Here is a 14466-nt window from a genome sequence, read left to right as displayed (position 1 = left end):
GTGCTGCTTCTTTGATAAATGGATAGTTCAAAAGAAAAGCATTTATTTAAATTAAAAATCTTTTGTAACAATGTCTTTACTGTTTAACGTTTGATCAATTGAATGTATCCTTGCTGAATAAAAGTATTAATTCCTTTGATTAAAACCCCAAACTTTTAAACAATAGTGTAAATAAATAAATGCTAAAACGGAGCTTAAACAGTGCACTTCTTTGTTTAAATGGATACTTGGTTTTCTGGGAACATCACATAACAATAATAAATTCAGTGCTGATTTGTAATATTTCTCAAATTTGTTGAAGTCGGGAGCAAGAGGTGCCCACAAGGTTTGTATGGATGAAATGAAGTCTGAATCATCACCTTACTGATCAGCATAAAGCACAATTTATTTTAGCTTGTAATTCTCCTTCTGTTTGCCTGTTTTGCAATCACACAGTAAGCTGACTTACATCCTTTTAAATATTTGACATTGCTTGCATATCTTCATACAAGATCTGGTCTGTTTGTTTTCCATGGTGGACCACTTTTACTGGCTAGCACTATCCAAAGCAGATAATGAGGTGAACATGGACCTGCACTGCAATAAAAAGGACACAAAGAGTACAACTGAGACCACGAAAGACACTACAGTGGGCTGACATGTCCTTTGAGTCCCAGACACACCTTGTTAAGGGTATTAGGATCAACACCGTGATTGATCTACATGTCAGATCGGTAAGTGAAGGTGTGGAGTCAGCTGTCCACAGCTCATTTTCCACCTGGAGGTCAATTAAGACACAGAGAGGTGAGGAAACCGCTAGGACGGGTGCCTTACAGTGCATAGACCCTAATATGGAGATCGCAACACGCACACCGCATGAATATGGATACACAAACCTAGCCTCGTTTGATTGCCCAATGTCACTGCATGGGGGAAGGGTTCTGTCATGATAGACAGAGTGTCTTTTCTATGAAGTTATTCAGAGAAACAAAAGGAGGGGGTGGTGGATGAAAAGATAGATGAATAAAAGGTAGAGCTTCATCTTTGACTGGGCTGAAGACTGTCTGTAGTCATTCAGTACTGCCTCATTTCCCTGTAACGCGTGGGGCTTTTCTTTTTCATTAGCGGAGCTCGGAGCACACGAGGAGTCAACCGTGTGGATATTCTGACACCCCTACAGCACTCTATTTACCACAGCTCCTCAGTGATGTATCAAGGGGAACGTCTTCCCGACATTAAATATAGATGCAGTCGGATTAACATATCAGGAGAGAGCATGATTAATGTGAGATTACACTGGATAGCGCTGCTGCTTTTTCCATCACTGTTAGAGTAATGGACTTTGATTTGACTCAGATCATCCTTTGCCCATCAACACAAGCAGTCGTACTTAAGAGAGAGACGGAACATCGCTTGACTGCTTTGACCGCATGTACAAATAATATATGCAATTTGAGAATAAACTTAAGTGAACTTCTCTTGCTTGCCACAGGTCTAGATCGGCATTTGTTGGCCTTTAAAAACTCAGTCAAAAATGTGGCTTACTGTTTGTGCTACAATTGTTTTGTTGAAGAGAGGTGTACCATTACCTTTCCAAGCGATCTATGATTTTGACATGGCAGGTGATAAAACGAAGAGAAAAAAACAAGCCCATAAATTTACTTAAAAGGAGGAATTCAAGTCATATCTAGAGACTTTTAAACACTTAGCAAACACCTTAAAGACTCTATCAGCAACAACACAGCATCACATCAACCACTGCTGAATCATGTTGACGACTTTTACTGAAAGGTAATGTGAGTAGTACATGGCCGTGCAAATGTAAAAATCCAGTTTGTGAGTACTGAACATCCTAGCAACCAACTAGTATACCTTAGCAACCACCCAAAAACATTAAAACAACAGGTAGTACTTAAATTATCTTCAGAAAATGTCAAAATACCTTAATTATCACCCAAAACACACTAACAACATAGCAACACCCTAACCACTGCAGAATCATGTAAACAACTTTTTAATGGACAAGTATTATCCTCAAAAACGGCAAAAATTGATTTTAGGAGGGACTCACGTCATATCTAGAGATGTGCAAGTAAACAGCAAGCAAACACCCAGAACACACTAACAACAACAAAGCAACACGTTAAACACTGCAGAATTATGTTGATTATTTTTCTGAAGATAATGTGAGTAGCACTTGTCTGTATGTAAAAATCTAGTTTGTGAGCACTGAGCATCTTAGCAACCAACTAGTATACCTTAGCAACCACTCTAAAGCACATTAACAACAACATAGCAACAACAGTAACTACTATTGAATCATGTCAACAAATTTTTCCAGACAAGTATTACTCACATTCTTCAGAAAAGTGAAAATCTAGTTTATGAGTACTGAGCATCCTAACAACCATCTAGCATACCACCCACAACATATTAACAACCACATAGCAGCATGCCACTCAGAACATCTTAGCTACCACTCATAGTACACTAGCATCATAGCAGTGACTCACATTTTTTGACGAACATGTAAATAATCTAGTTTGTGAGTGTTGAATATTTTACCAACCACCTACTGTCGCATACCTCCCAATACAAATTAACAACCACATAGCATCATGTTAACCAATTAGAACATCTTACCAATCATGGCAGAGGCTTTCGAAATGTGCCACTTTTTTCCCATGAAAATGTGAGTAGTACTTGTCCGTGCAAATGTAAAAAACTAGTTTGCGAGTACTGAACATCTTAGCAACCATCCTGAATGCTCTAGAAACCACATTGCAAAATGATAAACCAGTCAGAACTTTTATAGAGGCAAGCACTCACATATACTTCAAAAATGCAAAAATCTTGTTTATTGCTATTGTAAAGTTAAATTGGTTCAAGATCTTCTTGAAAGTATTGTATTGAGTATTATGTTGAATATTTAAAAAAAAAATCAATGAAATTGTTATTTTCACCATAAACGTCCTTTTTACTGTATGTGAACTATGACTGCTAGAGACCATGAAAGGTGCAAAATGAACATGACCCAAAAACAGCCCAATAACCTGACCAGTCCATGACCACCTCATTTATTTTACTTGCTCTCTGCACCTTAAGAGATACATCACAAGTCTACGTGTGCATATCGAATTTCACACCCTCAATAAATTGCCGGACCAACATATTGATATTTTCTGGCCTGGTCCCGTTTTGCCTCCTTTCTCCTTGAGAGAGACACCCGGCAAAGGGTTAAACCCTCCCCCCTGTTCTGCCCCGTGCCACTGCGTCTCTCTCGCTCCCTCATTGTGTCTCCCTGCATCCATTTGCAAATGATCTCGCTTGTCTGCATATTGTCACTTGCAGCCTGCCCACACATTCATCAACTGTCGGCCGGCTCGCCGCGCACTCCCCGCGCCCTCTACACTTAATTGTTCCCACTCTGACCTGGGAGAATAGAGAATGATGTTTCCCTCATTCGTGCCGGTGCAGGGCGAGGAGAATTAACAACTCTGTGGGGATGGCTGGGCTGTGATATGGTCGGTCAGGCTCTCCCCTCTCCCTCCTCTTTGTTTCTGGGGCACGGTCCTACCCTATTACCAGAGACAGGCGAAGATTCACTAGCCGCAGGAAGAAATGAGACAGATGAGATAGGTGGAGACCTTCCATAGGCCATAAGTTGGAGATCTAGTCCAGATATATCTGTGTAGACAAATGGACACTAACTATCAAGATTTTAGGTTCAACTTTATATGTCTGTATAAGACAAAATATGCAATTTTAAACTTTTACCTTAACGTTCATTTAAAAAAAAATAATAATAATTTAAAACTGTTCTAGACAGGGTTTAGCATTTCAAACTATTGAAATCCATATTAGCATACTATTACTATTTCTGCCATAAAAAAAACTGTATGTATAAATGGTACACTCTTGATAAAAAGAAGGTTCTTTAATGGCATTGATGGTTCCATAAAAAAACCTTTAACATCAACAGAACTTTTCCATTGCACAAAAGGTTTATTAAAGTAGAAAAAAGGTTATTTAGATTATTAAAATGTTCTTCACACTAAGAAAATAAAAAAGGTTTCCATTAAGAACCTTTATTTTTTAAGAGTGTATCCTACTAAAGGTTCTAAATAGGTAAAAAGGGGGTTTACAGCAATGCCATAAAAGAACAATTTTAGATCTGTTCACCTAAATAAAGAACATTTAGGTGAACTGATATTAAAATAACAATTTTTCCTTATTGTAAAGAACACTTTGATAATCAGAAGAACCTTTTTTTCCACTAAAAATAATGTTTTGTGAAATGTCAAGGTTTCACTTGCTTAATGCTTATTAAATCACATTGCAGGACTCTCACTTCATAAAGCATAATTGTTTTTTTTTCTAAGGGTAATGTGTGAATTAATGACCAGTCACTTTCAAAGTTGAGTTCAATTAAGTATTTTTAATTAATATTAAAATCTAATTCTAATTATACTAATTAAATAATTTGAAATTTCACTTCACTCGCAATGCACAACAATTTTTTTTACATTTGCACATTTGACTAGATAATTTCATAATTATAGGCCAAATCAATGTTCTTTGCTGTCTAAGAGAATTTAAAAAAATTCTCTGGCCTTTTTAATTGAGGACAGACAGTAAAATTGCATGTCATGTCAACTGCCCAAATACATAACCATTGTGTCTGGTGGGGCCCCCGCTCTGTTCAAGCGGCAAGAGGTAATTTCGCGTATGCGTGTCACAGACGACCGGGAACCGGGAACGTCACACACAATGGATTTATAGCTTCTTATCAGCATGCCATTTGCATTTGTGAAGAGATCTGCAGCACGGGCCCATTTTCTCTGTCTGGATAGCGGAGCGGCCTCCACCGGTGCCCAGGGGCTCCTCAATGCATCACTCTCTCCCTCCTTTGGCTGCTAAACATTCCCACTGCATTAGCTAAGACAAGACATCAATTATACATGCCGTGGTTTCACTGTTGCAAAATACTATTTCCAGTTGGCTTAAATAAGATTAAAAATTAAATATTGCTTGCTGAAAAGGAATATGAAATCAGTTTGAACTTCTGCTACTTCCAAGCAGGACGTTTGGGGCCAGTGCAGAGCAAAGGGCCTGTTTTGGGTGAGTCACATGCGTGTGTTGTCCATATGATGGCAAAAAGGAAAGACTTTTAATTAGCTGTTTTTGGTCTAGCAAATATTTACCCAAGCATCTCACAAACAAGTGCTTTTAAAAGTTTGATTTAAAGCAGCCCTAACAGATGGTGAACCAGGCGCTGGCTCATAACTCAACTCATAGCCGAGTTTCAGTGTGACCACAGGGTACCATTGCATATGTTAACTCAGAAGAAAAGATGCTAATATTGGTATCAGTTCAGCCATTCAAATCTTGAACAGCATATTCAGAGCTACAGCAGGAGGAAGCATCGAAACTACCTCGCTTGGGAAAAAAAGTGCATACCCACCACTAAATGTTCTTCACACTTCTCTTCATGGACTCAAACTGCTCCTCCATCCAAATGTAAGTTCCATAAAGAGCAGAGGTCGAAAGAGGAGCGGGCCGGTCGCGCCAGGCCAGGCCTGATGGCTCATCCCCAGACCTTCAGTCCTGCCTTGTCAATTATGAATAGCTACTTCCATTAAGAGTGCCACATCTGCTTTAAGGGCACACTTGCTCAACGGGAAAAAAAACGGTTTGGCAGTCATCTTCGATTCAAGTGTTTTTGATATTTTATCTCCCTCTTTCTCATACAAAAATTAACTTTCAATGTAGTTTTTCAATTAAAAACGTTCTAATGTGCAAAGACACCTATAAGTAATTTCTTTTTGAGCGGCCCAATAAACAACACTGATTCCATTGGTGTAGTTTAGAGCAGGAAATAACAATCCAACCAATTGCAGACTATTTAGTATAACCCATTGCAAAGAAGGTACAGGTGTTTTTTATTTATTTTTTATTTGTTTGCAATTTAATTTGGTGGCTCTAGACACAGAGAAATAATACTTCAGCTGTAAAGTCGACAGGAAATCAATATCAACTATTTATTGTAATAAAATCGGAATGAAATGGAAGTTGCGGTTATCTTTTCTTGCCTATTGTGATGTTTATCCCATGTAAAACAGCTTGTCGAACTAGAGAAAAAAACATGCTAATGTTTTGATTAAAGATTGCGAGCACACATTAATTAAAAAAAAATCATTGACATTATAATAAACATATTTTACAGTGACTTTATATGTTCTGTTCTAACTGTAAACTATTTATTAGTGAGCCTAAATCATCCAAAAAAAAAAATATTCATTTAAAAATAATGTAACAACTTCAGCTCCAAAAATACTTTCCTTTTCTCCTAAAATCACCCAATCCTCTTATTATTCAACAATGTGTCAAAAATAAACCACTTTTCACAATCCAATCAATTCCCAGTAGATAAAATCAAGTCCTTGCCCAACTGCTTTTACAAACATAGTTTCATGTTGACTTTAAAGCTGTCACCCTTATCTCTGAAATGGCCTGTAATACACAGTATTTAGAGTCCAGACACTTGAAGAACAAAGCTCTTCTACAGTCATTCTGGGAGGCGACAAACATTAGCCATTTAAATTGAGCTGCATCTTTAAAAAAATACTAAGACAATGTAAACTCTGCCCACTTAAAACCATCACATATACTTGTACAAGGATACCGTGGTCAGAGGAAGCCGCGGGTACTACATGAAGTTACACATCACTTCAAAAGACAATGAAAAAAACGTAACAGTGACCACTTTAAAGGGTGGGAGAACACAAGACAGTTTCTCTGCGATTGTTCAAGGGCACTTTATAAATATGACCGTTAACACTTTCCAGCGATGTGTTATTTTAACTAAGCCCAAGCTGAGAAACCACAGACTGGAAGTCATGCACGCTGAAGTATTCTCATACAAGAACAAAATTGCTTTCTCTCATCTGCGCGGCCTTTGCCTCAACTGGAGACCGTTTCTGACCGCCTAATGTCTCACGTACCAAACTGTTCGCAGAGGCAGCTTAACGCTTAAAATACAAATAAGAGGGTCTTTCCCACAGTTAGAAAAGTACCAATAATCCTCGGTTCAATGCAGGTGGTGTGTGAACTAACTGCAGAGCTGCTCTTCTCAAGAAAAACACTAGTTCACAAAGTAACAAGGCCACAGACACTGCTATAGCATTAGAAGACCTGAATAGCTTAAGAGACAGATCCCACTGCATGCAGAAAGCTTTCACAAGACAACTTTCCCACTTTGCATTAAGTGCTGAGTGGCATAAGAGACAATTTAAAAATACAAGGCGAGCACCTTTTACCCACAATCTTAAAAGGTTCAGTGATTGTTAGAAGACAGTGTTGTAATGGAGACCCGGTCCATTACAGTCCAAGACCTGAGTAGGTTAAGTCAGACAGTCTTGACTCAGTCAAAATTAAGACCATAAAAATATGAAAGGACAGACTCAAGACCTTCAACACTGTTAACAGCGTCTTCAGGTTAGCAAAGAACCTCCTCCTTCTCACATACAATTTATGCTGCATTTGGGTTGTTGAGTCGCTATATGGATATTTCGGAGATTTAAACATTTCTTAATTTTGACAGTTACATTTTAGCTATTCTAGGTCTCATTAAATAACAGGAGAAATGAAGCACTCATAGTTCTTTGTAGCACTATTCTGCACTATTGCTTTATCGCTAATCAAGTAAGTCAATTTGTGACATTGATCATGTGACACTTTGTACAGAAAATCAGATCTTCTTGCTTCCATCAAAGCACAAGGCGCTCTTTGGATCATCTGAAATCATGGAGAACATGATGGTTTTACATAAACTTGTGGAGTTCATGCACCTTAAGTATTGCTACCATTAAAGCAAAAAGAGAGACAAACCAAACACATTCTGAAATTTATTTGAACGCAATTCAACTTTTAACTCAAATTATTATGCAAATGTTATGACATTTTGTGTTAAAGAATACAAAAGAAACACTCAGACTCAGATTTTGTACCCCATTGTAGATGGTTTTCTAAAGACCCATGTAAAACCCTTTATGGAACATTTATTTCTAAGAGTGCAGTCTCTCCATGTCAACAGTACTGGTTGGGCCTCGACCACTTAATGTGCATGGAAATGTGACCCTGCAACCTTTGAAGAAAGCCCCTCTCTCAAGTATGGCACATGTATTGGTAAATACTTGCATGACAATGGGTCCTCTGCCCGGGGTCTGAAGGCATTCTATATTAATAGAAGCGCTGTGTATTATTCATAGGCAGAATTACTTTGGTGGCATGGTCCCAGGCCAAAGGGAGCTCCATGCACTCCTGCTCTCAGCCCTGACATGAGGAATACTAACAATACCGGACATGTGCAGGGCTGCCCGAGTTTACCACTGCCCATACCATCGCCCATTATAATAATCTATTCAAGGATTAAAGAGGTTTTATCTTGAAGCCCATGAATAATGAATGTGGAACTTCAAAATTTAATTGCCCCGAATTAAATGATTCAAGACAATGTTTCTTTTATAAATTTGTAATGGGGCTTGGGGGGCAAAGAATGAAAAAATACATGAAATAAAACCTTTCTTTCCCCTCCAAATGAAACAAAGAATGAAAGGACAATGGACGAGTGCCCTTATGTCTCCTAATGGGAACTTTCTTTTAAAAAAGATAAAAAGAAAGATAGACAGGTCAAGGATTTGAAGAAAAGCACTCTACCTTATTTGATTCAAGTGAAAAATGCACAGAACTTTAATCTTGGACTTGTCATTGTAGACAGACTCTAATGGCTCTTACCTATACAGTTGTACTGATGTACTGGCAATCCACTGTGCATTTTCTTTATGGCTAGATCACATTAAAGATTTGAGAATAAGTGTATTAAAGCTGTTAGCTTTCCAAAGCTATAAATCTATATACAGAAGCAGCAAGAACAAGTGACAGGCTTCCATACACTCAAACATATGTCAACATAACAAACCATTCTGAACAGTATATTGAACAGTGCTTTTTAGTTGGGCAGAACACTTGAATTCAAATGTGATTTCTATTTCTATATATGTACACCGCTTCAAAAAGATAACAAAACATTGGGGGTATATTTTGATCATTTGTCATCACCTAATACAAGTCACTATTGCCGGATACATATACATGTTATTTATTTTTAATTATTTTATTAAGAATTATTATGCATCTCCTTGACAGTTCCTATTGATCAAAACCTATGCTGAAAAGCTTTTTAGGATAAAAAAAAACATCTATTTTTAAAGTCTTCCAAAGCCATGTGATAGCTTTGTGTGAGAAAAAGATGCAAGATTATCAGTAAATAATTGCTAAGCTTTAGGTAAAGAACAGACCAAAATGTATCATATGGCTTCAAAAGACGTAGAATACAGTGCAAAATATAATAATACACAGATCACAGAACATTAGGGTGAGTGAATAATGGTAGAATTCTCATTTTGGGTGAAATATTCCTTTAATTCCTTTAATAGCCCCCAGTGTTTTGTTGACAAGGTCTTCATTCTGGATCAATATTTCTGCATCTGAAATCCAACTAAATGACGTTTGTTAAGGCTTAAAGATGACCACAACAGTTTCATGACAAATGCGAGATCATTTTGGTGTTGCAGTGAATATTTACATAAAAATAATGAAAATAAAAACAGATTTCCTAATCACCACGCATGAGAGAATTAGTCCTCAGAGATCATAGTCTTGATGTCCATTAACCGCAAAGTGTTTCATAAGCAAAAAATAATTAAAACAAATATATATATAACATAATGACGAGTGAAGGGCTTTAACACACAAACTTTGAATAACATTCACAGCAAAGAGTAACCATATGGTCACCAACAACCTCTTATTCTCTGGTTCAGGTTACAACATCCAAAACCGAAACTAATGCTCACTTTGAGAACACACCGAACATTCTCTGAAGTGCATGAAAATATGTACTTTTTTGGGACCAAAGTCTTTCAGTAACCTTACTTCTTATGCGAGTAAAGTAACTAGCATGCAGCGAGGCAGTGTTGATCTCTTTACAGATCAATGTCAGAACATAAAAGAGTAATGATTGTCAAGCAGCACTAAACATCAAGCATGTTTCTGGCATGACCTACAGCAAAGACTGGTTAGAGAGAAGTAAAATTCCCTAAGCCAGTATTAGATGACTAAACAGAAACATCCTTGGCAACGTTACCATGTTAAAGTCTTCGATATATATATATTTTTCTTTCATTTTGTGAAGTCTGAGCAAGCCTTCATCTAGACAGGAGTCCATGTGATTGGTTACTTCCTCACCTTTACCAGGAACCTTTCTGGCAGCACTAGCGAGGCTACTACAAAAGAAACCAAACGTGGCACTGATAAAAACTCCAACAAAAAAAAATAAAACAACAGGCTTCTTATCGCTTGAGCTAGCTCATACTTAAGCTGCATTTAATAAAAAAACAAAAAACTTTTAAACTGAAATCCACTGCTTTTTTTTTTGTTTAGAAAGCGTTTGCTCCTAATTGCGAGTCTCTTAAACGAAAATAAATAAATAGCAGGAACTAAGATTGCCACCGTGCTCTGGTTATGACTATTTGCCGTCATCTTTTGGTTCACCTTCAGTTTGTTTGGTACTCGGGTCGTTCTTCTCAACCTCAATCACTTTCACCACCGCATCACCTCCTGGAGGATCTTCTTGAGTACCATTGAGATCTTTACACTGCCCATTAAGAACGGGCGTCTTGGAGGAGTCCAGATCAGCAGCGTCCGGCTTGATTTGGGCCAGGCTCATCTCCTCCTCAACACGCTCATCTTCTTCTTCCAGTTTGCGCAGGATGATGGGGAGTTTGGCATCTGCATTCTCCAAAAGGGCAATGTCGCTTTCTTCGTACAGTGGCAGCAGAGCCCCTTCATCCAGCTGCTTCTGGAAGTGCAGGCGCTTGGCCCGACCGCAGGACACAGCACGCTCGAGAATCTCTTTCTCTGCCAGCCGCAGCTTTATAGCGATGCGGGAGTGCAGGGACAGGTCGGGCTTCTCCAGCATGGAGCGGTCCTCCTGAACAACACAACAACAGAGATCTTAAACTAATGACGATTGGTTAAAATTATCATTATTTGAAACCAATCAGAAACAAAATGGCTTGATTACAAAATCAGTTGATTATGAAACTTTCTGCAGTTTTCTACACTGTTTTAAGAAACAGATTTTATTCTAAGTTCAGATAAATGTCATTCCACATTTTGACCCAATGTTTTCATTTGAACAAAAAGCAAATACAAAAAGTGTGTATGCACAAATATAATATGCATGAATGCAGAATATGCTATATAGTTATATTCATACACACAAACATACAGTATATATATATGTATGTGTGTGTGTGAGAGAGTGTGTGTGTGTGTGTGTGAGAATAGAACTATACAGCATATTTTGCATTCATGCAGAGAAAAAATGCAGGACTTTTCTGTTATGGTGTGGGTTATGGTTGTATAGTTGTAAAATGTATAACTATCTATTTGTAAAAACATTAGAAGTCTCTACAATGTCCCCATTTATATAGCCAAGTAAACGTACATATAAGCTAATAAATAATTTATTAGATATTTTATTTAGCAAGAACTCATTAAATTGATCAAAAGTAAATACATGTTAAAAAAAGATTTCTCTTAAAAAAATGCTGTTTTGAACCTTCTAGTAATCAAAGGATTAGTTCCATTAATTCAATTAATCCTGAAAAACCAAACGTATCTCGTTTTTTTTTAAATATTAAGCAGCACAAACAACTGATTTCAAAATTGATAAGAAATATTTCTTGAGCAGCAAATCAGAACATAAGAATGTTGCTACCTTCATTCTCTGTGCAATTAAACTTTTTAAACAATTTAAAGATGATTTATAACGTGTGAAAAGTTCAGAGATTGTTTGCCATCGCTCCAGCACCTCTGAGGACGTCTTGTAGGTTTTAAGAAGCAGCGCAGCCCGTGTTTCCAGGAACGTCCACAGCTTAATTTCGTTCTCCCAGCTGACAGGGAATTCAGTGTTGCCCAGGGTGAAGATCTTGTTGATGGCGTGATCGCCCACCAGGTAGTCCCTGAGTTCCTCTGCAATCAGAAACGCACACCTCTCTGGTTAAGGGAGTAATCTGCCGTGCTAGTGAGCCGGCAGGTCTGATCTGCGGCGATTATGTAAGGTATGATTACACGGCTGCTAACGAGATGAAAGGGCTTGCTGAACGACTACTTTGCTCGTGCACACCACTGAATTCTTTCACACCAGTAAAATAGAAGCCCCCAGCACAGGGGCTTCGCTTTGTTTAAAAATTAACATAACAATTCTGAATAATGTTTCAGCTCAGACTTAAGAGGACATGGCCTTGCTAAATGGGATTTATGACAAAAACTTCTACATAGATGCTTATAAATATTTCACAGACTCTGGATCAGTCCTTTCACACATCTGCCGCACTGTCTTGATCAATTAAACACCTCAGGGACTCTTGTTTAGGCTTTGTTGTCCTGTCTAGTTTAGTGTAAGGATGTGATATGGAATAAGGCATCTCACTTCCTGTTTTATGGCTCACAGATGGCCACTGGTGTACCTTAGTGCCATGCTTGAAGGTATTCAGGACAAACAAAAATTCTTACCTTCAGTCATGCAGAAGACACGGAGGAAGGCCAGGAGCTGAGCGGATATGGGAGGCTCGCTGCAGTACAGTGCAAAGATACTGGACCTGAGGAAGAGAAGGACCGGAGAGGGTTCAAAGCAGGGTGTTACTCCAACTGACTTCCCCCCCCGCCTCTCTCAAATTAAACCCCAATTAACTCCAGCGGAACGGGCAGGTGCTAATGGAAGCCTCCTGCCTGCACAAGACCACAGAACTGCTCCCTGTCGCATGACAACTGATTGATCTGAAGCGATGAGAGGCCGCTGAACTTGATGCATTTTTAAAAACATGCTCAATCATTTATAATTTACCGTTTAATTACTGGAGCATATCTATGGCCTTTTCCTGTCTGACTTACAGTGGGATGAAAAGGAGCATCTCCACTATGACCTGAATCAAAAGGCAATTTCATATGGGCCTGTGTGGATTTTGTTTTGGAGACTTAAAGGATATTGATCTGCGTGACAGAAAATTCACTGATAGTATTATGCCACAATAGAAGAGGTTTTACAGCACTATAATTCTGTTACACCTGGATGATGATTCTTGCAGCAGTATGACTCTCTGCCAGGAGAGAACTGAAAGGGACATAAAAAAAAGACAAGACAATGCTTTTCTAATGTTTTGGAAAAAAAGAAATCGCATGTACACTGCCCTCCAGAATTACTGCCACCCTCAGAAAAATACCATATAACAGAAGAAAAAATAAATAAATATATATATACTGAAATATATATAAATATATATAACAAAGAGTGAAAAATTTAAGGGGGTCTGAATACTTTCCGTACCCACTGTATATATAACTGATGTTATCCATCACCTAATATTATTATTATTAAGTTTATTTTTATTTAGTTATTATTTTTTTGTTTTTTTATTAAAGCTGTTTTCATTAAGTTATTAGCCATTTTTTGTCTTTAAGTGGCTATTCAAACTTCCTATTCACTTGGTTATAATCATATAAATGGCAAAATTTAAAAGGCATGGCCAACAGAGACAGTTTTTCATGACTAATCTAAAGTAAATAATTCTTGAAGGCATTGTAGCTCAAGTAGTGCTATGTAGAGTAGCTCATTTTCAGAATTTAAAAGCAAAAAATAAAAAATAAAGAGGATGAGGTCTGATGGGTTTAAATGGAATTAAAACTAGATTGAACACTACAGTAATAATGAAAAAAAGAAAAGCTAGACAAATCTCTCTACATGGATCATGTGGATTGGAGCTAAAGGACATCATTTCTGTACAGGATACTCACGCAGGAATCCCAGCACGAGCCAGAACCTCGGCCTTCATGGCATACAAACGTTCACTCTTGCTCACACCCAGCTTAATCTTCACGCGGTCGTGTGCGTTGTCCTCAAAGAAGAAACCATTGTGGATCACAAACTCTGCATTGGATCTTGTACCATAGAATATGTAGATCTGAGGGGAGAGAAACCGGAAAACCTTTGTAATTTTGGCATAACTATGACATTACTATAGTAACGCATAAATGAGTATAAGCACTGCCTTTCATTTCATGGCAGAAACAGACATGGACTCATGGTTGCACAGGTCTATGGGAATGGATGTGATATTAACCAGTGGCAATTTAGCCCTGAAAACTTCCTTCCCATACTACTGTCCTTTCAAACACTGCTCACGCCTTCCGCTCAACAGTAAATCCGCAACATTTACAGATAGTGCTGTGCAGAGAGAGTGTGAAAGAGAGAGATAAAACATAGTGCTGGAGAGAAAGAGAGTGGGCGAGAAAAGCACAGTTCAATTCTGTTCTCAGCCTCTCCACATTGAGTTCCGGCCCAGTGTGAAATCAGCAGCAGGA

General features: G+C 38.1%; 1 pseudogene; it reads right to left on the bottom strand.

Annotated features, from left to right (window-relative positions):
- Positions 1-9441: 9441 nt before the first annotated feature.
- LOC107680782 (histone-lysine N-methyltransferase setd3-like) overlaps positions 9442-14466 on the bottom strand; it is a 28284-nt pseudogene continuing 23259 nt past the window's right edge.

Source organism: Sinocyclocheilus anshuiensis, unplaced genomic scaffold (genome assembly GCF_001515605.1).
Source record: "Sinocyclocheilus anshuiensis isolate Anshui unplaced genomic scaffold, SAMN03320099.WGS_v1.1 scaffold869, whole genome shotgun sequence".
Taxonomy (NCBI): domain Eukaryota; kingdom Metazoa; phylum Chordata; class Actinopteri; order Cypriniformes; family Cyprinidae; genus Sinocyclocheilus; species Sinocyclocheilus anshuiensis.
Note: the sequence above shows the minus strand (reverse complement) of the source record. Positions and strands in the feature narration are given on the sequence as shown.